The sequence below is a fragment of the Schistocerca nitens genome, chromosome 2 (genome assembly GCF_023898315.1).
Source record: "Schistocerca nitens isolate TAMUIC-IGC-003100 chromosome 2, iqSchNite1.1, whole genome shotgun sequence".
NCBI lineage: Eukaryota > Metazoa > Arthropoda > Insecta > Orthoptera > Acrididae > Schistocerca > Schistocerca nitens.
In genome coordinates this window covers 768,707,371-768,733,160 of record NC_064615.1, presented here as the reverse complement: position 1 = coordinate 768,733,160, position 25,790 = coordinate 768,707,371, and the positions used below count along the sequence as shown (strand labels likewise).

Here is a 25,790-nt window from a genome sequence, read left to right as displayed (position 1 = left end):
AGGCATTTATGAACTTCAAGATGCAGTGCAAGACTACTAGCAATTACCATTTCAATCTGTTGAAGTTTCTGTCAGAGCCACAAAAAGGTCCTTACAGATCCAAGATGGCAGAAAATAAGGCTCACACAAATCCAAAAACTCTAGGCTTAATAACTTGTCAAATAAGTAGACTAATCAGCCTTACACTCCAAGAGTTTACAACAAGAAAAATAAATTTAATTTGCTAGGAAGCTGTCTTGCTGTAGAGACTATCAGTGGAGGATCATGAATAAATGAAACATGGAGACACTCTCCTTCAGTTCTCAAAATTCCTGATCAAGGTTATTTGACAACATTGTTAGGCTGTATGACGCTACAGGTCGCGATCGTCAACCACAACCAAGAACACAGCTGACTTGTGCAAATGCTTGTTCACCATAGTTTGACCAAAAGACTATGTAGTCACAGGTATGGAGAACATTGGCAACAACTAGCTCCAGTGTTTTTTTTTCTTTTTCTTTTTCTTTTTTGTACATTATGGTAGCAGAACTGCGGTTGTCAGAATCAGAATATCATCATCTCAAAGCCCTCAAAAACTTTCCACATAATCACTGCAGATTATGCCTTCTGCAATGTAAGTTGTGTGGACTATCACTTCGTATGAGATTTAATTATGTGAATTTTTTCTTGCCTCAGCTTCATATGCACAAACGTTTTGCATTGTCTTACAGCATAGTCTTATTAAAAGCAGCACAATTAATAGCCTGAAATAACCTGAAGAAAGAAAAGTCATTCTTAACTCATCCACAGACATTTCTCCATTTACGAGGGATAAGATGCAAGGAGAGTGAGGAAACGGACAATGTCCTGAACTACTGTTTCGCTTTTTTGCTACTTACAGATTTCGAAATCAATAATTTATAAGCCTTTTATGGTTAAAATTTGTGTAATGAGTAACTACTAACAAATGTCTGATCTAGGGAAATACTGATTTCCTCATATGATAAAGCTGGTTGCCCTGGCAGTGGAGACCTGTGGACAAGTTAGGTCCTGCGATAGCTCTGAGCCAGTTGTCCAAAACACAAAACATTTCAGATTTGCAGACCAGGTAGTTCTTATGTTAGTAACCATTTATTTCATAAGAAGCTTCACAAAACAATTCATCTACTAAGGATCTTTCCCAAAGATATTATGGAGTTTATAAGTCTTCTATTGAGACTTTCACACATTGTTAGCCATGCCACATGCCAAAGAGAAGCTCGCTTCACAGAATGTTCATGGTTAAAGCAGGATCATGGTAATCGATAATGAGTATTACTATCACAAAGAACCTACCTACCAAAAATAGTTGGACTATTTTAATCCAAGTGGCCTAATGGTACACACCTACAAACTTACAGGCAATTGCACAAATTTTTAGTTGACAATGTGCTTTGTTTTGTCTTTAGGAGATCCTCCAAAGCCAAGGTTTCTGAAATTTTGTTAAGAGGATACAAAAAGATGCTATTTTTGAAATGGTATTTTTCAATGGATCGTTAAAACTGCATCTCTTGCAGCTGCCACGACTAATTCAATAGTCGGGATGGTATCAGGCACATAATTTTTAAGAATTCTGATGTAATATCCATTGCACCACAAGGTGCATCCAACATCATCAAGATATTTTTTTGTAATGAAAAATATTCAAATCACAGGCAGAATTATTTCCCGAAATAATTGTCATAGAGGGCTCTACTATTACGTCTTTATTCTCTAATAGTTTATTTGTGAGAGTTGCAAAATTTATCTTTCAGAAGTGGACTGCTTATCGGCGGTAAATTTTGCCCCAGAAAATGTTTCCCTGATATTTACAAGTATGGAAAAGACAGATTGCTACTCACCATGAAGATGACTCGTTACTGACAGGCAGAACAATAAGACTGTTCAACATAAGCTTTCGGCCACAGCCTTCGTCAGAAAAGAAAAATACATGCGTTCACACAACCAAGCACACCTCACACACGTCCTGGGTGCTTAGGCCAGACTTAAACACATTGAATGGGAGCAACAATCTATAGCAAAACATGGAAGGGGGCAGGGATAGCAGTGTGTGGGTGGGGGAAGAGGAAACAATGCTGCCTGATGGCGTGTACAGACAAACAAGGCTACCTTGTGCAGTGTCAGAGGGCTATGGGGCCCGGAGGGATATCCCAACATGGACTTTCCATTGTTTAATTTCCCTAATAGTTAGGTAGCTTTGGATTCTTGTCTCAGAATGACTGCTTCTAATGCACTACATGAGACATTCATTATGAACATTTTTTTTTTTTTCCACAACAGGATACCAAAATTTCACTTTGTTATGTTCAGATATTCCCAAAATTAGTAAAGAAACATTTGTGCAAATTTTTACACACAAAGAATGCAATTGTCGATAGTCTTCATCATACTGCAGTTTCAAAATTGTAAAATGCATTTTGGCAGCACACTGCTGAATAAAAATTGCAGTTTTTAAATACCATAACCAGGTTCACATTTGCACAGACTATCTTAAAGACTGATCAGCTAATTCTGAGATACATATAAATACAGCCAAGAACATTGTAGAAAACGGTTTGGTGCTGATACTAAGGATGGGAAAAACTAACCCGATTAAATTGGCAAAAGTGATCAGTACTATTTTAATAATAATGCCTACGATTAGAAACTATCAACAAACATGATGTACGAGTAGGTTTGCAGAGACAATAATGTGCCTGTCCTGTGGTGTGGCCTATTAGAGAGTACATGTGTACATGCAGTGTGCGACACTTGCCCCCATTTGGTTGGGCAGTTTTTTGTCGTCGTCCTTAGACAACAGGTGTATTGCAAAATGGCACCATCCCTAGTTTGGAAGTATTTTACAAAGTAGAATGCTCAATTTGCTTAAACGATTAAAAACAGGAGGAGACACAACAAACTTGCAACTTCATACAGGGAGAAAATTACCACAACGTTCCTTGGAAAAAAAGTAAGTTTGACTTTAGTGACATGTCTTAAACTCAGGATAATAACTGAATCCTTAATTTCGCAGTTGCTTCAGGATAATATTTCATACCATCCAAAAGTGACGATGCAGGGAAGCCATCAACTTGTGACCCTTCAATCTCACTGTTGCCACGCATGTCCCCTACACCTTTACTCTCTTCGCTGGGGACAGCGAGGCCAATTTTTGGCAAAGCTTCAACCCTATATCTATCATTAACTCTTACTCCCCTACCTTCTTCAGAATTTTTCAATATTGAGTCTGTTTATTACTGAACGCAATAGCAATAAAAAACTGAAAATTGATTGTTTCAAAAACAGGTCATTTTGAGCAGTTTTAACAGTAAGGTTAAATGGGAGATGAAAACAACAGGTGCAACCAAAAACCAATTGTCTCAGATATCACCAACATCCCTAACTGACTGGAGTTCTCTCGCAACTGTTCGCAGAGGATTTTGTCACTGGCACTCTTAAGGAAATGGTATATGCTGTGCCAAGAGGCCACGCCCAATATGCTGTCAAGACCTGCCACTACTGAGACACTTTTTCAACATTCCCAATACTGTTAACGTATTACTTAAGAAGTTCCCAGGCTTCACAATGGGCAGCTTAACTAACATTTCTAAACCTCAGGTGGGTTGCCCACTAGATCCCAAGCTGGAATTCCATCAAGAAAATCATCTACCTACCAGTGTCGCAACAGCTTAAATTTTCCATTTATGCTACGAATGAACACATCTAGGAAAATTGTAATGTCAACCCAAAGACAACGCTTGTGAGAATATGCTAATCAGGGATCCAGCAAGCGCAGTCGTCCTGAGTAGCTAATCAATCAAATGTGCAAGGGCCCAAGGATGCATCAAACTAATAAAGAGCATCACAGTCTCCTTACTGAAAAACAGTCCTAGTTTGGACTTTTAAGAGCAAAGGTGGAGAACAAAAGTAATCTCAATGATGGGTGCACACACACAGTAGTTCTCACAGGTTACCGCTTTGGTTTGTTACACATGAGAAAATGGTAACAGTATATATACTTTTATTTCATGAATTGACATTTCAAAGAATTTTTGTGCAAGTGGTGTGGACGCAAAGGCAAAAGTGAAATTGTACTGTGTCAAATGCTAAAAACTTAGGAGAGATTGTAGTGTATCCAACACTGACAGATCTGAGAGGGTGTGAAACAATGAACGTGTGCTCTTCCATTTTGAAATTCAACAGTTACGTTCAGGTGAATATGAGGAGGGACAGTGGGGAGGGCTCAGAAATGAGAATTGTTATCCTCCTTTGGTAAAAATCCGACAGCCAAAAATGCTACTTTAGGGCAGCATATTATTGTGCATTTTTCTGACTTATATTTCAGGTCTGACATGAAGAATTATTGTAAGCAGACATTTGAGGACTTTAACAGTGTGTCCAAGGGAGACGAACTTGTGGCAAATAAATCATCGAGAATTAAAAAATGTGTGCCTTTGTATCATGCGACCCTCTTCAGGTAACTAGGCAATTGTCACTTCATCGACATCATGTTAGAACACAATGTAGTTCCACCTCCACGACAATTTACAAAGGGTAAACAAATATCAGCATCCATATTATCTGCTTCACAGTTATGAGACACCTGTTGTTGCTGGTCCTTTTGCTAAGATTTTCATGAGGAAGGAACTTCAAACCTACACCTTCTGAATGTCTAAGTTGTTAACCATCTGCCTATAGCAGTAACAAATTCACCTGTAATGTTTTGAAAACCAAGAGAAGATCAGAACTGATACTGTAACAACACACTATGTTCTGTGAGGACACAATGTGGAATTGTATTGTCCTTTGAAACTTCTACAAATTCTGTAAGAAGCCTAGATGAATATTGTGTTCAGGCAACAGTCACTTCATTGAAAACAACTTACCCATATCTGCATCATGCAACGTGGAATGTGTAAGACCAAGTTGTCACTGATTTCAACCATTACAATAGTTAATCTGAAGGAAGCCATAGAAGAGGCTAGTGTCCCATATTATTCTGTAGATCAGAAATTTCATGGTGTGTACAGTGCCTGAATATAGTCAATGAGTTCAATACTGGACTGCTGTGGTATCAAAATGACCAAACTGGTTGTCATTTCACAATCGAATAGACTGAATTTTCAGGCAGTTCCAACAGTAAATGAGATATCACATATCTAATACCTCTGGCTATTATTCTAGACATTACATATCACTGCATTTCTAAATCATTTACCTGAATGGAAAACTCTTGGATAGATGACAAATTACAGTATGAGAAGAGAAATCGCTTACAGAGCACTGGATAAGCGTATAAAGAATGTGTATATTATTGTGGCTTCTCAGCAGTTGATCTTGGATCTAATACAATGGTAAAAACACACACTAAAAATTCAGCTCAACTGTACTTTACTGGTTATATGTGCAAGTATGTTAAGTCATGTTGAGTATCATAATGAATGTGTGTATTTCAGTTAAATAAAACCTGTAACACTCCACCTTTATGTAAATATAGCCACACAACCACAATTTCCATTAATGAGTATTGTATTTTATTTTTATCAATCACTGTACAGAAGAAAACGAGTAATAGATGAAAACTCGTTATTGCAGACATCTGTCATGAGACATCAGCAACTGTGTTTATAATTTAAAAATTTAATGTTTATTTTGCCATCTCACTAAACATTATTCCAAGTGTCTTAAAAAGAACTACGCTGTTCTAATTAGCTTTCAGACTGATAACGGCTTTACTTGAAATGACTGATTACTTCAAAAAATTTCTGTTATGGGAATAGTAACAACATTCATAAATTTCTTCAATTTGTATATAAACTTTCTACAAGCTTTTTACCCTCACCCTGAACCAATGTAAACTCACGGATCCTAGCATTAATCCAAAACTAAGGTCCGATCACAATGGAAGATCCTCAGAGATACAAATATTATAATAGTGAACAAGCGCAAAAGCCCTTAAGGATCCTGTTCACCATGGTGGTCTGAAGATCACAAATTTAATGGGTGATAGGATGCAATAATAAATATGACTTGTTCACATATCACACACTGCATCCTGTCATGAAACACTACTATTCCTCTACACATCTGTAAGTTATCTTACCTCAAAACAATTAAAATCATTTCTCCTTTCAGAAAAGTAGTCCACTTTTCTAGATAAAAGAAAATGAATATGTACCAAAAGGTATCAGTGTGTGCCACCAACATATGCTGTTTGTCATGTGCTACACTTGTGACAGGCCAGTTACAAGGACCACAATACATATCCTTTGTTGTTCCCATTAATTGAAGGGAACCAACAGACCATGCAATTGACTCATTTTTGTGTAATAAAAACAGATGAAATCAGCTCAAAAACTGTGCAATAAGACCTGTATGTCACAGTGAAGAACTGCCAATATCAGTGCTCTTTAAAACATTACAGTAATAAAGTTGCATAAAGTGACAAACACGCAGAGGACAACAAATGAGATAAACGCTGAACCAACATTTTAATGTCACTTTCAAATTAAATGAGCCATGATCTCAACTATCCTGCCCATGATTTAAATTTGCTGAAGCAACAGATTAAGCTTTAAGGTTCATTATTAAAAGGATTGAAATCTTCTCAGTGATTAAAGATGTGTTTATCCTGATAGCTATGATTTTTTGCTGAATATTTCTCTGGTCCATTATAAAGTCTCTTGGTCATGATTTCAGTGTAAATAAGGGGTACTCTTTCACAGATTCTAGCAAAGTTAATCTGAAAGTTGTACTTCTAAATGGGAACAAATTTTCTTCTGTTCCAATTGCTGAAATAGTTAATCGGAAGGAAACATATAAGAATTTAAACTGCTACTTACACTTATACAGCATGAGAAACACACTGCTTTCTATGCAACAGGGACAGCAGAGATGATACAGGAGAAACAGCCTGCTCATAATGATCTACTTCCAGAACAGAAGATGGTGGTGAGCACTTCTCTTATTACCACCTGCACTGCATATTAAACTGGTTCTCCTAAAAAGAACTTGTGATAGCCATGGACAAGAGTCACATAAATTTGTGTACTTTTGTGAGAAGTTTCCCACATCAGTGACAAAAATAAAGAAAGGAATAGGACCACAAATTAGTTTATTAATGCTGCAAATTTCTTTGACTTGTTGAGTGATGGAATGGCTCCCATTCAAAAGTGTCTGTGAGAAACTGTTAGGCTAACATAAGGTGGAGCACTACTCTGATACAGTCAAGAACAACTGAGATATACCACCTACTGAGAAGTAACATGCCCCTTGCCCTACATTTCTTTAGTGGCCATTAACATTTCTTCCAAAATACTGACACTGTTAGTGATGAATATGGAGAACAGTTTCTTCAGGACATTTCTCCAAATGGAAAGCTGTAAGCAATGCAAACAGAATACTGTAATGTTGCTGGACTATTGTTGGTCCTTATGAAGTAACATTCCTGAGGTAAACTACCACAGGAAATCTGAAGAAAATATTTTTTGTATGATTCTTTACTTTTTATTTGATTCTTTTGTGTGTTTTTGCTGTTTTCATTTGGAAATCTTTATTATCACTCACTTTTTACAAAAACCATTAACACATGGAAACTGAGGCCATACAGAAATTCTGAACTCAGTTCTGTAATCAGAGGAAAATTATCTCCCAGAAACATTTTATACTGTTCTTGAAACTCAAAAAAAATTTTAAGACCTAGTCCACAAGATCTTAAGATTTCAAATTGATGCAAAGATTGTGAACTTACTTTAAATGTTCAAAAATGTAAAATTATGCACTTCACTCAAAATAAATACGTAATTTTCTACGACTGTTGTATCAATGAAATCACAATTGGAATCAGTTGTCTCGCACAAATATCTGGGCATAACAATTAGCGAGTTCATAAAATGGATAAAGCACACAGGATCAATGTTAGTAAAGTGGGTGGTAGACTTCAGTTTGTAGGTAGGATACTTCAAATATGCAATCAGTCTGCATGGGAGACTGCTTATGAAACTCTCACGTAACCCATTATAGAATAATTGATCACGTACATTGGAATCGGGAGAAGATTAACAGGGGACAACAAACATAATGTACACAGGATTGTTTGACCAAGGGAGACCATTATGAGAAACTAAAAAACTCTACATGCCAGATGCTTTGAGACAGATGTCAACTATCCTGTGGAAACAGAGTTTTGAGAACCCGTATTTAATAAGGAATCTACGAATAAACTACTTCCCTCTATGTATTGCTCTCATAGGGAGTGCACAGAAAACTATTTAACTAATCAAAGTCTGCATAGATGCATATAAGCAGTAATTCTCCATACATGAATAGGATGCAAAATAAAATAAAATAAAAAATAAAATAAAATAAATGTTACATGGTACAAATGGAAGTAGCCTTTGCCACACAGTTCACAGCAATTTGTCAAGTATGGATGAGACATGGAGTATTTAGATGTTACAGATTTGACATTTAGAAAACAATGCCAATTACAGCAGGTCCTTCTTTCCCAAGCACAATGCCAATCAAGAGGGAACTTACATGGTCTCTCCAGCCACCATTTAGAGTTATTCTAAACCAATACATAACTATACAGTCAGATCTATTTTCAGGTGAAGATTCCATCATCACGAATAAAATTTTTATGTCAATATCAGTCATCAAAATATTATATGTAAGAGTGAAATCACTAAGCTACCTGTTGTTATCATCACAGTTGATACTCTAAATGGAAAAATCTTTTTGGTTGTCTTCAGTAGCTTCCATAACACTGATAATCAGCCACGGACTGGGTAAGGCAGTTCAATTTATTAAACTACTCAAACATAAACGGAATAAGAAAAAGGATAGATTGCTGCTCACCATAAAGATGACATGTAGAGCTGCACAGTCACACACAGCAAGAAGATTGTTACACATTTAGCTTTCAGCCACAGCCTCCTTCAGAAAAAGAAATGCACAGAATTTCATTCACACATTCAAGCACACCCCACGCACATATGACCGCCATCTCTGGCAGCTCGGACTGGAATGCAACTGTCAGTTTGAACAAAAGCAGCAGTCTAGAGGGGGCAGGTAAGAGGCAGGGATAGCAGAATACAGGTTGGGAAAGCGAAGAGCGCTATCTGGCAGAGCGTGCTGGGACTGGATGGAGGTGTGACAAGACTGCCACCACGCACAGCATCTGGAGGCTGTGGGAAGAGAGAGGGGAGGGGGGGGGGGGGGGGAGAGGAACACGACAGGATGTGGAAAAGGAGAGGACCAGGGAAATGTGGAAAGACAGCCAAGTGTATTGGCAGAGGGCAGCACACACTGAGCGTAATGGGTCATGAATAGAGAGGAGGTGATAGGAGGAGGGAATGGGGGTAGAAACTGTTGGGTGAAGGATGTGGGGCAGTAGGTTACCGTAGGTTAAGGCCGGGATAGTTTTGGGAGCGGAGAATGTGTTGTTTGGATAATTCCCATCTGCAAGTTCAGAAAAACTGATGGTGGAGAAGAGGATCCAGATGGCTCGGGTTGTGAAGCAGCCATGGAAATCAACCATGTTATGTTCAGCTGCATGTTATGCCACAGGGTGGTCTTCTTTGATCTTGGCCACAGTTTGGCAGTGACCGTTCAGCCTGCACCAATAGGACTTATTCTTACAACATATTCTCTGTTGCTCAAACTATCCGGCCTCAAACTTACTGTCTCCAAACACTCCTACAGTTTCTACCCCCTCTGTCCTGTCACCTACCTATTCACAACCCCTAACCCTCATTGTGTGCTACCCTCTGCCAATGTACCTGCCCATCTTTTCCCTTCTCTGCTCCTCTCCTTTCCAGATGAATACACTAAACGGATTCAGAAGGACTTAGCTGTAGTAGGTACTGGAAGATGAAGCTTGCACAGGATAGATTAGCATGGAGAGCTGCATCAAACCAGTCTCAGGACTGAAGACCACAACAACAACAACAACATAATTCCATTTTCAGGTGCTGACAGATGTGCAAATTACCGAACTACCAGTCTAATAAGTAATGGTGGCAAAATACTAACATACATCCTTTACAGAAGAATGGAAAACCTGGTAGAAGGTGACCTCAGGGAAGATCACTTTGGATTCCGGAGAAATGTAGGAACACGCGAGGCAATTCTGATCCTACGACTTGTCATAGAAGATAGGTTAAGGAAAGGCAAACTTGCATTTAACGCATTTGTAGACTTGCAGTAAGATTTCTACAACATTGACTGGAATGTTCTCCTTAAAATTCCAAAGGCAGCAGGGAACAATAGGCTATTTACAATTTTCCAGAAACCGGATAGCTGTTATAAGAGCCAAGGAGCACGAAAGTAAAGCAATGGTTGAGAAGGGAGTGAGACAAGGTTGTAGCCCATTCCCAATGTTATTCAATCTGTATATTGAGCAAGCTGTAAACGAAACAAAAGAAAAATTTGGAGTAGGCAGTTCAGGGAGAAGAAATAAAAACTTTGAGATTTGCCAATGACATTTTAATTCTGTCAGAGACAGAAAAGGGCTTCGATGTGCAGTTGAACAGAACAGACAGTGACTTAAAAGGAGCGAAATGAGGATAATGTAATGTAATCCAATTAAATCAGGTTATACCACGGGAATTAGTTTAGGAAATGAGACACTTAAAGTAGTGGATGAGTTTTGCTATTTGGGAAGCAAGTGATGTTGGTTGAAGTAGAGAAGATATAGACTGACAATGGCAGAGAAGCACTTCTGAGAAGAGAAATTTGTGAACTTCAAATAAATATTTAAGTGTCAGGAAGCCCATTCTGAAAATATTTGTGTGAAGTGTAGTCATGTATGGAAGTGAAATGTGGACAAAAACAGTTTACACAAGGAGAGAATAGAAGCATTTGAAATGTGGTGCTGTAGAAGAATGCTGGTGAATAGATGGGTTGATCCCTTACCTAATGAGGTGGTACTGAATGGAACTTGGGGGGGGGGGGGGGGGGGAAGAGAAATTTGTGGTACAACCAGACTAGAAAAAGGGATTGGTTAGTAGGACACTTTCTGAGGCATCAAGGGATCACTAATTTAGTACTGGAGGGAAGTTTGGGGACTAAAAATCACAGAGGCAGACCAAGAGATGAATACAGTAAGCAGATTCAGAAGGATGTAGGTTGAAACTACCTGGCAGTATAAAACTGTGTGCCAGACCAAGACTCGAACTCAGGGCCTTTGCCTTTTGCGGGCAAGTGCTCTACCATCTGAGCTACCCAAGCACGACTCACAACCCATCCTCACAGCTTGAATTGTACCAGTACCTCGTCTCCTACCTCTAAACTTCACAGAAGCTCTTCTGCGAACCCTGCAGAACTAGCACTCCTAGAAGAAAGGATATAGCATTGTCTGCGAAAGGCAAAGGTCCTGAGTTCAAGTCTCACTCCAGCACACAGTTTTAATCTGCCATGAAGTTTCAGATCGGTGCACATTCCACTGCAGAGTGAAAATCTCATTCTGGATGTAGGTTGCAATAGTTACTAGGAGATGAAGAGTCTTTCACAGCATACAGTAGCAGGGAGAGCTTCATCAAACCAGTCTCTGGATTGAAGACAACAACAACAGTGTTCTTTCAAAAACGTCTGAACTATACCAATGTTGGACTGCTGCACATGAAGTTACAAGTGCAAGACACAACAGAGTGGTCACAGCACTCTCTGGTTTCTTTGCCCAGGGAGTCACCTTAGGTGTTTTGTCTCATATCGAAATTATATGTACAAATTAATTTAACACCAGAACAGGCAGATTAATAAAAGAAATCCCACACCTAAATCTAAAGATTTCCCCGACTGACGGTCTGTTTTATGTCAACACTCAAAAATGGATCAGCCAATTATGGGGGGAGGACTACAAAGGATGTAAATTCTCTTAATATTTTACTTAACATGGCTACGAAAACTTTTTGAATACAGAAACACATTAAAAGGCAGTTTATATGGAAAAACTGCAACAGCAAAGCTTTTCTTGTCCAAATGCTATCAATAATTTTCCAAAGTTCCGTAAGTAATAATTCTATTATCTATTTTTCAAAAGCAGTGTAAATCGCTAAATTAAACTCAATGGGCTACATGAGGGACTGCATTCAGACAGGTGCAACGACCAATCAAGTCCTACGAGACAAACTAATATAGGACTTTTAGACCAAATGCAGAAACATACTGGGTATGCTAGTACTGCAGTGTTTCGGAAGATACAGCAAGCAGCACACAAAAATAGACAGGTAGCAGAACTGTGAACTTTCGCTGACAAATGTCTGATCTATTTCAATCAATTATAACACCACAGTGTGGAATAAAAAGAAGTCAGCCGATACACTGGCATGTTGCATGCTAGTCGACAAAGAAGTTAATACTTATTACATAGCACACATTACCACCCACCCCTCAAAATATGTATACTAGTGAAAAGTGAGTAATGGAAGTCAAGGAAACTTGTTATGACTAGCATTTGTTAATTCCTTATTCCCTTGGCACCTGTTGCCGTAACACCAGTGAAAACCTGTTGACTATTGAAGTTCCTTTGCTGAACAAATAGCTTTTATATTGAACAAACAGAAGTGGGTAAAAAGCAATGACCTGATGTTTGTGATCAGCAGTAACTAACTTAATTTCTTGACAACTGTTTAAAATTAGCAGAGTATGGAATAAAATTTCAATGAAATGTATGTTAAAGGACTTCTGAAGATCACCTTGAAAAACATTACATACAAGAAATAACAAGCTGAAGAGAGCTAAGTCTTGTACATAAACAAATCAAATCTCTGAAACTTTAGAAACAGATGTTGAGTACAAATGATCATCATCTGAGCACTCCTTGCAGGACACTCAACATCAACTTAAATCATGTTACACTATGTGGTCAAAAGTATCCAGACATGCTCAAAAACACACGTTTTTCATATTAGGTGCACTGTGCTGCCACCTAATGCCAGGTACTCCACATCAGCGACCTCAATAGTCATCAGACATCATGAGAGAGCAGAATGCTGCACTCCACAGAACTCACGGACTTCGAATGTGGTCAGGTGGTTGGGTGACACTTGTGCCATACGTCTGTACACGAGATTTCCACACTACTAAACATCCCAAGGTCCACTGTTTCCAATGTGATAGTGAAGTGGAAACGTGAAGGAACAGATACAGCACAAAAGCGTACAGGCCAACCTCGTCTGTTGAAAGAGACTGCCGAAAGTTGAAGAGGGTCGTAATGAAGACATGCATCCAGACCATCACAGGAATTCCAAACTGCAGCAATATCCACTGCAAGTAGTATGACAGTTAGGCGGGAGGTGAGAAAACTTGGATTTCATGGTCAAACGGCTGCTCATAAGGCACACATCTTGACGGTAAATGCCAAACGACGCCTCGCTTGGTGTAAGGAACGTAAACGTTGGATGACTGAACAGTGGAAAAACATTGTGAGGAGTGACGAATCACGGTACACAATGTGGCAATCTGATGGCAGGGTGTGGGTATGGCAAATGCCCGGTGAACATCATCTGCCAGCGTGTGTAGTGCCAACAGCAAAATTCATAGGCGGTGGTGTTACGGTGTGGTTGTGTTATTCATGGAAGGGGCTTACACACCTTGTTGTTTTGCATGGCACTATCACAGCACAGGCCTACACTGATGTTTTAAGCACCTCCTTGCTTCCCACTGTTGAAGAGCAATTCGGGGATGGCGACTGTATCCTTCAACACGATCGAGCACCTGTTCATAATGCACAGCCTGTGGCAGAGTGGTTACATGACAATAACATCCCTGTAATGGACTGGCCTGCACAGAGTGCTGACCTGAATCCTATACAACACCTATTGGATGTTTTGGAACGTCGATGCCTCTCCTCAGTGCAACACTCCATGCAGAATGGGCTGCCATTCCCCAATAAACCTTCTAGCACCTGATTGAACATATGCCTGCGAGAGCAGAAGCTGTCATCAATGCTAAGGTTCGGCCAACACCATATTGACATCTAGCATTACCGATGGAGGGCACCACGAACTTTTAAGTCATTTTCAGACAGGTGTCCGGATACTTTTGATCACATAGTGTATGTTCAGTCAAAATCATCTCATGGTATTCATAAATCACTGGTTTCTTAAAGATCTACTTTCAATTTTGAAATAACTATTAAAAATACTAAATTGCAACTGAATCCATTAACTACATACTAGGCAGACTTAAGTAACAGTGGGCACAATCAATAAATTTGTTAGTTTCCTGTCTGTTTTGTTCACAATGAAGCTGAACAGCTTTACTTAATTGCCTAGTCACTCACCAAAATGATATTAATAGCAATGAAGCTGATAAGCCATTCTAAATACACAAACAGCTTTACATGCAAATAAAAGGTGTTGCACAAAAGAAATTAGACATGCTTGATTGTACCATCTAAGATTTCTAATAGACGAAGTAAGTGGATTCATCATCTGTGATAATTATCATTTTTTAAATTTCCTGTCTCTCTAGAAAAACTATCATCAATAGTTTTAAACTCTTTAATGTGAATATTTCCTAAACCTGCTGCCTCCACGTTTAGTTCTTGGGAACTGATCAAATTACTGGAGATATACGATAATTCAATGCTTATCCTCATCTGAACTGCAGTCTACCCCCTTGTAGTTATTACACATCTTTGAGCCACAACATTCGTTGAAATTTTGTTGTTCCATAATCATGAAATATGACAATGAAGCTGTGGTAATACCGAGACACGGTCAGCCAAGATGTTTCTCAGTGAGTCACAAAGAGCAGAATACTTTTGAGTTATTGTACTTTTGTAACATAATTATAACCAGTCCCACCACTTTTTCTGCAAGATATTATATGAGGCAAACATGTTGTCATAATCCAACATGAGGACAGAAACAGTGAAGCATCTCAAATATCAGTGCATTCAAATGCTAGGAAACTATACTTGTCCGTATATGGGCAATGGAAATTCAAGTCTTTTATATTTGTCACATTGTAATATTTTTTTCTATGGTAATTTTATCTGCAAATAGTTTGCACACAATTGCTTTCCCAATGCTATAGTAATTAGTAATCACGAGAGCAGTACATTTTATAGGGCTCATTAACATTTTACATGAACAAACAATGTTATTTTTTTTTTATGCTGAGGAAGGCCATAACATTCTCAGACTGTAACGATGTCATGACAGAGAAATTATTTGGCATAATTCTGCACGAGGAGGACATATTCCTGGGATTTAAAAAAATTAAATAAGTTTTAAATTTCCTCATGCTAGATTCAACAAAAACAGATTTTCCATATTTCTACAAACTTTTAAGGAATATTCAAAAATGTCATAGTCCCTTTCTAATTAGTTGAACCATATGTAACTAGCCAATGCTTGAATGTAGGCTAAAAGTTATAAGAAGGGAATAGAAACTAGACAGTATTACACATTATGCATTGTTTTTGTTGAGGAGACTAAAATTTTGTTCACATTATGAAATCACTTAAGAGTTTATTCAAAGACTACAGAATAGAAGATTAAAGAGAACTGTGAACAAATATTGTAGATTATCCTCTTAACTATCGGGTAATCAGATCCAGAGTCCACAGATAATGAACAATATCATCAGCATTTTTATATTGTTTTCATGCACTAAGTGCATAATTTAGGTTGATTACTGGAGACTAATTGTATCTCTAATATAATTCTCTCATTTAATTTTGCAAAATTGGCCAATTTCAGCTTTACGGACCATTCTCAAGTACAGCAGGTGCCAACACATCACAAAATATCTTATTATTTCGCACCAGACGCAACTGAGAAGACTGTAAGTGTGACTTTATTATGTAACTAATGGCAAACTTATGAAAATGATAGATTGAGTACTCACAATATAGTGGAGATGTTGAGGTGCGGACAGGCACAACAGAAAGACTGCTAAACAAATAAGCTTTCAGCCAAAAGAACTACTTCTAAAGCACCCCCCCCCCCCTCTCTCTCTCTCTCTCTCTCTCTCTCTCTCTCTCTCTCTCTGCGGCCGCACCAAGGCCAGACTATGGACAACTGCGCATGATGGGAGACGTAATCTGTGCGGTAAGGATGAGGGGGAGACTAGGCCAGGGTGGGGGCAGGATAGAAGGATTTGGGGGGAGGGGGGGGGGGCAGGTGGGAACAGTAAAACAGCTGCATACAGGGTCATGGTGGGGACATGGTAGGGCAGCTAAGTGCAGTCAAAAAATTAGATAGGGGTGGGTGGGGGAGGGGGGCGGGAGTGGAAAAAGGGAGAAGTGAAGAGACTGTGGGTGTGCTGGTGGAATAGAAGGTTGTGTAGTACTAGAGTAGGAGAAGGGGAGGGGATAGGTGGTTGAAGAACAGTGACTAAACAAAGGTTGAGGACAGGAGGCTTATTGAAATGCAGGATATATTGCAGGGAGAGTTCCCACCTGCACAGTTCACAATATCTGGTGTTGGTAGGAAGGATCTAGATGGAGCAGGCTATGAAGCAGTCATTAAGTGAAGGATGTTGTGTTAGACTGTGCGCTCAGCAACTGGGTGGGCCAGCTGTCTCAGTCACAGTTTGCCTCCTTTCAATACCTCATTTCCCTCCATAAAATTCTCCTGCTCTGCAATCCCAAATTCCTGTATCTCATCACTCACACAAACTCTTGCCCTCCAGGAACTAGCACAGCATGGACACCAACTCAAAAAAACACTCTAACCTGTTCACTTACTACTCCTACCTTAGCCTACCACCATCCACCGCCTCTACAAACCTCCCCCCATAGCTGACAAAGCATGCCTTGCTGATCTACTAAATTTATCAAACCCTCAGAAACTCCCTCCTACCACTCAACACAATCCAGAACCTAAACACACCCGAACACTGTCATGAACTTTTTCTCCACAAGCCGTAGTCCCACAGAAGTATCGATCCTTTCCAAAGTCCTTACATGTTGCCCCACTCCCAACTTTGATCATGCTAAACAGATCTACCATGCGTTATTTACCCTGTCACCCGCCACTTACCGAAGTTCCCACCATCTGGCCACAAACAAGCATTCCCCTTGTGACTCAGTACCATTCAGGATTGCAGCATCTGAATCATATTTTCCACCTTGGTTCGAACTACCTCTTGTCATGCCCCAAAATGAGGAATACCCTACTCACTATCCTTCCCACTCCTTCCACAGCGTATTCAGACGCCCACCAAACCTATGCAATATCCTCGTCCATCTCTATTCCACCCCTACTCCCAACCTCTTGCCTCAAGGCTTATATCCCTGCAATAGACCTAGATGCAAGACCTGTCCCTTACATCCTACCACCACCATCTACTCCAGTCCAGTCACAAGCATCACCTATTCCATCAAAGACAGGGTTATATGTGGAAGCAGTCATGTGATCTACAAGCTATGCTGCGACCACTGTGCTGTGTTCTACGTGGGAATGACAATCAACACAAACTGTCTGTCCACATGAACAACCACCAACAAACTGTGGTCAAGAGACAGCTGGGCCACCCAGGTGCTGAGCACACCACCCAACTCAATGGCTCTCCAGTTTAATGACTGCTTCACAACTTGCGCCATCTGGATCCTTTCTACCAACACCAACTTTTCTGAATTGTGCTGGTAGAAACTCTTCCTCCCCTGCCCCTTCAGCTCAACTTGTGTTATTTGCTGTCCTTAACCCCCCATCCCATTCCCTGCTCTACTACTACACAGCCTTCTATTCCACCAACACAACCACAGTCTTTACTTCTCTCCTTTTCCACTCCTCCCTCCCCCTCCCCCTTACCACACACCACCCCTCTATCACTGTATAACCTCTAGACTGCACCTAGCTGCCCTGCTCAGACAGTGGAGATAACACAAACCAACAAGCCAACCTGCCCCTACCCCAGATGTACATTAAAACCTTATAACTGAGAATAAAAACCACACAACTGAGACAGTTATAAGGTAAAATGTATGAGAAATATTTTGACAAGGATTTTCTAACCCACAACAAAAAAATTAATGACTATTATATAAAACATAATAATGCTAACAAAGTCAATTCACCTAGGAGTCTACAAGAATGTAATATTGCCAATGTTGTACCTTTTATGTATGAGTATGAGACCTGAGTATGGAATGAACTAACACCTAGCAGAATCCATATAGGACAGTTGAAGACTGTCAAAATACCTTTCCATCTGCCAACTAGCAAGCCAAAGAGAATGACTTGATATATATACTGCTACACAAATTTTTGAAAAGATACATTGTAAAATCTTCATACAAGAAATTAAGATCACAGTATTCCAAAAGAAGTACTCAATTCTATCAAAAGTTTATATAAACTGTGTGATATTAGAACAGACAGTATGTTGGCCACATCATCAACAATACATCAAAAAGTGAAGACAAAGCAAGGAGTGACTAATTACATGTAGTATAGGGATGCTCATAAAAAAGACAATGTAAGATGCCACACACAAAAACTGATGACTCGCCAAGCCAAATGGAATAAATATCTACCAAGAGTGGACAAAAATTGCATACCAAAATTACATGTGTATTATGCATTTAAAAAAATTGTTTTACTAGGCACCTGCACCCCATTCCACTTTTCACATACACAAAGCACAGCTAGAGTAGAAAGTACCGGTAATTCTTTTGTGCTATCTGTATATTAAGATTTTGTAACACTTCTTTTTAATATCTAGAATTTCTAAAATGGTGTATACATCTAGTTTATAGTCACAAAATACTGAATTTTATTTTTTAAATAATTGCTTGCAAAGAATTTGTCTGGTAGATGTCAATACGGCCACAGCCTTAGCTAACAAAGTGAGACTTTTCTGCTAGCAAGTACTTTCAAATTTGTCGCTATTTGTATGAAATATGAAACTGAATAAGAATATTTTTTGTGTTCTGGTAGTGCTTGGCATTATGGGATTCTGTATTCTCTTGTTTCTTTCTGTATACTTATGTTTATACACATGGTTTGTGGTGGTAATGTGTTGTTATTAATGTGTTGTTATTAATGTGTTATGGTGATTAGTTTTGATAACAGTAGCAAAATTACAACTATAAAATGGCTAAGCACAATAATAGAGTACTCAAATGCCATGTTGATTGGAGAGAAAAGTGTAAAAACAGTGAAGAAGCAAATCTATCATATGTTGTTTCACCAGTGCCTCCTAACCTCAATAGGCATACTGCTACAGCCAGAGAAAGTCTTCCCAAAAGAAACTAAACACTGTAAAAAATAAATAAAACACTAAGGCTAGTGAATAGTTTGAAATAACTGATATTTCTATTGTATCTAGTGTATCTAGTGTTTTGAAGAACCAGGTATCATGCAAACAATATAAGAGCAAAGGCATGACATTATAAATAAATAAAAAAGTATCATAGGAATAGCTTCAGAGCTTCAGTTACATCTCCATGTATAAAAGGCAATTGACTGACTGACTGACTGACTGACTGACTGACTGACTGACTGACTGACTGACTGACTGACTGACTGACTGACTATCGTTGTCCAGCATAAACTACTTAGGGTAGAAACTTTAAATTTGCAGAGTTTGTTAGTCTTATACTGTTAGTATTGTTTGAAAAGTGATTTTTCTAAAGGGGAAAGTTTTTTTGGAAAATATGTCACTATTTACTCACTTTTGAAGCTAGATCTACAAAAATTGTTATCTGGATGGTTGGTAAGAGACATGTTTAGGCAATTTTGGAAATTTAACCCCTCTGAGTGAGTAATAACGTTTTTTTTAAAAAAATAAATCATTATTTAATAACTACTGAAGTATTTTTAAAGATGCAACGAAAATTTTTATTTGACTTCTCCATTACATTCTCCATTTTCGGAAATTCAACCCCTAAGGGGCTGAAACTGGGGATGAAAGTTTTTATCGAAACACTTAATTATGCCAGTATAAATATTTGTATCTATGAATATTTGTATTTTGCTTCTCTTTTAGAAATTAAAAAAATTTGCATTTCACTGTTTCTAGAAATCGAACCCTTAAGGGGGAGAAACAGTTCATGAACGTATTTCATTCTGAAAGCATCTTTGAAGTCACATCTTTGAGATTCAGCATTTGGCTTCCTGACTAGCAATGAAAAACTGTGGTCAATGTGTTTGGAAATTCAACCCCTATGGGTGTTAAATTGGGCCGCAGCAGGCACATTTTGATGTCTCAACTTTGGACTCCGTTTTCCGTAAGTTTATTTTTTCAATGTGAAAGGTACATTTTTATAGCTTCTACTCAACACAGATAGCTGAAATTTTCAGGGTGCATGTAAACAGATATTTTGCGTCACCTAAAGTTATTATTAATACAAACAGATGCTTTCAAGGGGAACAAGCCCGAAATTTAAAATAAAAAAAATCTGGCTTAGAGAAAAAATTTATGTCTTCCCTTAGAAGAGATAATACTGTATTCCTTCAGCAGCTACACAAGGAATGTATATATGATCCCTACAAATTTCAAAACTTTTACTTGCATAGTTTCGGAGGCAATGTACCGTATACGGAATCAAATTTTATATTACCCAGATAGGGCATTCCGTTTCCCCTGATGAATATAAAATACGACTTCATGTATTACTCTTCATGAATGATAAACTTTTATCATGATTAATCTATGGCTCTATGCTTTATACTGCCCACTGCTAACTTATTTCATATTATCACACATACAGTTTAGTTCATTCACCCTAAGCTATGATCACGTTACTCCTCTATGGAAAAGCATGTTAGGCTGCTCAGCTTGAGATGAGAAATAGCGTTAATGATGAAGGCTCTCTGAGCTCTTACCAATGAGGACATCACCTTTCCGAATTATAAAACAATTCACAAATGAAATACCCGAAATCACGACTGGAACATACGATAATGAGCAGTAAGTGGCCCTGCTGAGTGATAACACCCAGTAAGCAATCATAATATGACCTACTATACCTCCTTGAAATTGCAAAGTGAAACTAGTAAGTCCTGTTAGACACAAAATTAAAAGCAGCAGCTGAAATTTTATTTTTCTTGTCAAAATTTATACACACATGAGAATCTGTAAATTTACAAGATCTTAGAAAATAATTCCGCAATTGTGTTGTGATGGGCCAAAATGTGAGTAATGCATCACCAAAGAAAGGTGTCTCATAATGTTACGTAAAGATAATACTTATACATGAACCATAGACCTTGCCGTTGGTGGGGAAGCTTGCGTGCCTCAGCGATATAGGTAGCCGTACCGTAGGTGCAACCACAACGGAGGGGTATCTGTTGAGAGGCCAGACAAACATGTGGTTCCTGAAGAGGGGCAGCAGACTTTTCAGTAGTTCCAGGGGCAACAGTCTGGATGATTGACTGATCTGGCCTTGTAACACTAACCAAAACGTCCTTGCTGTGCTGGTACTGCGAACGGCTGAAAGCAAGGGGAAACTACAGCCGTAATATTTCCTGAGGGCATGCAGCTTTACTGTGTGGTTAAATGATGATGGCATCCTCTTGGGTAAAATATTCCGGAGGTAAAATAGTCCCCCATTCGGATCTACGGGCGGGGACTACTCAAGAGGACGTCGTTATCAGGAGAAAGAAAACTGGTGTTCTACGGATCGGAGCTTGGAAAGTCAGACCCCTTAATCGGGCATATAGTTAGAAAATTTAAAAAGGGAAATGGATAGGTTAAAGTTAGACATAGTGGGAATTAGTGAAGTTCGGTGGCAGGAGGAATAAGACTTCTGGTCAGGTGACTACAGGGTTATAAATACAAAATCAATTAGGGGTAACACTGGAGTAGTTTTAATAATAAATAGGAAAATAGGAATGTGGGTAAGCTACTACAAGCAGCATAGTGAACGCATTATTGTGGCCAAGATAGATACGAAGCCAGTAGTACAAGCTTATATGCCAACTAGCTCCACAGATGACAAAGAAATGTATGATGAGATAAAAGAAATTATTCAGATAGTGAAGGGAGACGAAAATTTAATAGTCATTAGTGACTGGAATTCGATAGTAGGAAGAGAAGGAAATGTAGTAGGTTAATATGGATTGGGGGTAAGAAATGAAAGAGGACGTCGCCTGGTAGAATTTTGCACAGAGCATAACTTAATCATAGCTAACACTTGGTTCAAGAATCGTGAAAGAAGGTTGTATACGTGGAAGAACCCTGGAAATACTGAAAGGTTTCAGATAGATTATATAATGGTAAGACTGAGATTTAGGAACCAGGTTTTAAATATTAAGACATTTCCAGGGGCGGATGTGGACTCTGACCACAATCTATTGGTTATGAACTGTAGATTAAAACTGAAGAAACTGCAAAAAGGTGGCAATTTAAGGAAATGGGACCTGGATAAACTGACTAAACCAGAAGTTGTACAGAGTTTCAGGGAGAGCATAAGGGAACAATTGACAATAATGGGGGAAAGAAATACTGTAGAAGAAGAATGGGTAGCTTTGAGGGATGAAGTAGTGAAGGCAGCAGAGGATCAATTTTGGTAAAGAGACAAGGGCTAGTAGAAATCCTTGGGTAACAGAAGAAATATTGAATTTAATTGACGAAAGGAGAAAATATAAAAATGCAGTAAGTGAAGCTGGCAAAAAGGAATACAAACGTCTCAAAAATGAGATTGACAGGAAGCGCAAAATGGCTAAGCAGGGACGGCTAGAGGACAAATTTAAGGATGTAGAGGCATATATCACTAGGGGTAAGGTAGATACTGTCTACAGAAAAATTAAAGAGACCTTTGGAGAAAAGAGAACCAGTTGTATGAATATCAAGAGCTCAGATGGAAACCCAGTTCCAAGCAAAGAAGGGAAGGCAGAAAGGTGGAAGGAGTATATAGAGGGTTTATACAAGGGCGATGTACTTGAGGACAATATTATGGAAATGGAAGAGGATGTAGATGAAGATGAAATGAGAAATATGATATTGTGAGAAGAGTTTGACAGATCACTGAAAGATCTAATTCAAAACAAGGGCCTGGGAGTAGACAACATTCCATTAGAACTACTGACAGCCTTGGGAGAGCCAGCCCTGACAAAACTCTACCATCTGCTGAGCAAGATGTATGAGACAGGCGAAATACCCCCAGAATTGAGGAAGAATGTAATAATTCCAATCCCAAAGAAGTCAGGTGTTGACAGATGTGAAAATTACCGATCTATCAGTTTAATAAGTCATGGCTGCAAAATACTAACGCGAATTCTTTACAGACGAATGGAAAAACTGGTAGAAGCCGACCTCGAGGAAGATCAGTTTGGATTCCACAGAAATACTGGAACACATGAGGCAATACTGACCCTGAAGCTTATCTTAGAAGCTAGATTAAGAAAAGGCAAACCTACGTTTCTAGCATTTGTAGACTTAGAGAAAGCTTTTGACAATGTTGACTGGAACACTCAAATTCTGAAGGTGACAGGGGTAAAATACAGGGAGTGAAAGGCTATTTACAATTTGTACAGAAACCAGATGGCAGTCATAATAGTCGAGGGAAATGAAAGGGAAGCAGTGGTTGGGAAGGGAGTGAGGCAGGGTTGTAGCCTCTCCCCAATGTTATTCAATCTGTATATTGAGCAAGCAGTAAAGGAAACAAAAGAAAAATTTGGAGCAGGAATTAAAATCTAATGGAGAAGAAATAAATACTTTGAGGTTCGCCCATGACACTGTAATTCTGTCAGTGGCAGCAAAGGACTTGGAAGAGCAGTTGAACGGAATGGACAGTGTCTTGAAAGGAGGATGTAAGATGAACATCAACAAAAGCAAAACGTGGATAATGGAATGTAGTCGAATTAAGTCGGGTGATGCTGAGGGAATTAGATTAGAAAATGAGACACAAAGTAGTAGGAGTTTTGCTATATGGGGAGCAAAATAACTGATTATGGTCGAAATAGAGATGATATAAAATGTAGACTGGCAATGGCAAGGAAAGCGTTTCTGAAGAAGAGAAATTTGTTAACATCGAGTATAGATCGAAGTGTCAGGAAGTCGTTTCTGAAAGTATTTGTATGGAGTGTAGCCATGTACGGAAGTGAAACATGGATGATAAATAGTTTGCACAAGAAGACAATAGAAGCTTTTGAAATGGGGTGCAGCAGAATGCTGAAGATCAGATGGGTAGATCACATAACTAATGAGAAGGTATTGAATAGAATTGGAGAGAAGAGAAATTTGTGGCACAACCTGACTAGGAGAAGGGATCTGTTGGTGAGGCATATTGTGAGGCATCAAAGGATCACCAGTTTAGTACTGGAGGGCAGCGTGGAGGGTAAAAATCGTAGAGGGAGACCAAGAGATGAATACACTAAGCAGATTCAGAAGGATGTAGGTTGCAGTAGGTACTGGGAGATGAAGCTTGCACAGGATAGAGTAGCATGGAGAGCTGCATCAAACCAGTCTCAGGACTGAAGACAACAACAACAACAACAACTACTACTACTACTACTAAATGATAAGAATTGTGATATTTTTACGGATACTAACAAACGCAATCCTGCCAAAGCCGGGCACTACAGTACCAAAAGAGAGCCATAAAATGTAATCAAGCATTGACAACAGCTGAGTTTTAAGTTTGGAGTCGTTGGAGTCATCTGGATATATTGGTCAATGGGAAAAGGAAAGTAATTATCTTTGGGACAAATTGGATACATCAGCTATTTTCTGTAGGTGAATTGCAATTTTTTAAGGAGAGAGAAGGCAAAGCCATGAGTTTGTAACAGTAATATTAAATCCAGATAACAGAGTACTATGACAGCGAAAAATAGCGATCCTTAGTGGATTGTGAAGTAAATTACATCTGACAGGCCTGGAGATACATTATAAAATGTTGTTGGATTAGTAATTGGAGCAATCGTTATCCAGAATTCTTAACTAATACGTTTTCTCTTACAGTATTGTGGCAGTAGGTTATTTTTTGTTCTACAAAATAGGAAGTAATATTTAGAAGTTTATGTGGATGGTACTATTAATATTTCCAAATAGTTCAAACTGATGTAGGACATGTTTAATACTGAAATTCACATAGAAAACTTTTGCTTATTTTTACCAGATTCACAAGTAGGCTTTTTTGGAACTAAAGGAAGCAAGGAACTACATTGTTTACTACTTCACGAACAGGCTGCTTCAAGTATCCACCACTGCTTGTAACCAGTTATTTGTTATGAGTATGAGTACAGCCCACCCATGAACCATGGACCTTGCCGTTGGTGGGGAGGCTTGCGTGCCTCAGCGATACAGATGGGCGTACCGTAGGTGCAACCACAACGGAGGGGTATCTGTTGAGAGGCCAGACAAACATGTGGTTCCTGAAGAGGGGCAGCAGCCTTTTCAGTAGTTGCAGGGGTAACAGTCAGGATGATTGACTGATCTGGCCTTGTAACATTAACCAAAACGGCCTTGCTGTGCTGGTACCGCGAACGGCTGAAAGCAAGGGGGAAACTACAGCCGTAATTTTTCCCAAGGACATGCAGCTTTACTGTATGATTAAATGATGATGGCGTCCTCTTGGCTAAAATATTCCGGAGGTAAAATAGTCCCCCATTCGGATCTCCGGGCAGGGACTACTCAGGAGGACGTCGTTATCAGGAGAAAGAAAACTGGCGTTCTACGGTTCGGAGCGTGGAATGTCAGATCCCTTAATCGGGCAGGTAGGTTAGAAAATTTAAAAAGGGAAATGGATAGGTTAAAGTTACATATAGTGGGAATTAGTGAAGTTCGGTGGCAGGAGGAACAAGACTTTTGGTCAGGTGATTACAGGGTTATAAATACAAAATCAAATAGGGGTAATGCAGGAGTAGGTTTAATAATGAATAAAATTAGGA

The 25,790-nt window shown here is 39.0% G+C and overlaps 1 protein-coding gene across 1 annotated transcript in view; it reads right to left on the bottom strand.

Moving 5' to 3' along the window:
* Positions 1 to 25,790, bottom strand: part of LOC126237009 (E3 ubiquitin-protein ligase TRIP12) — a 236,317-nt gene that overhangs the window by 145,798 nt on the left and 64,729 nt on the right. The window lies entirely within an intron of this gene.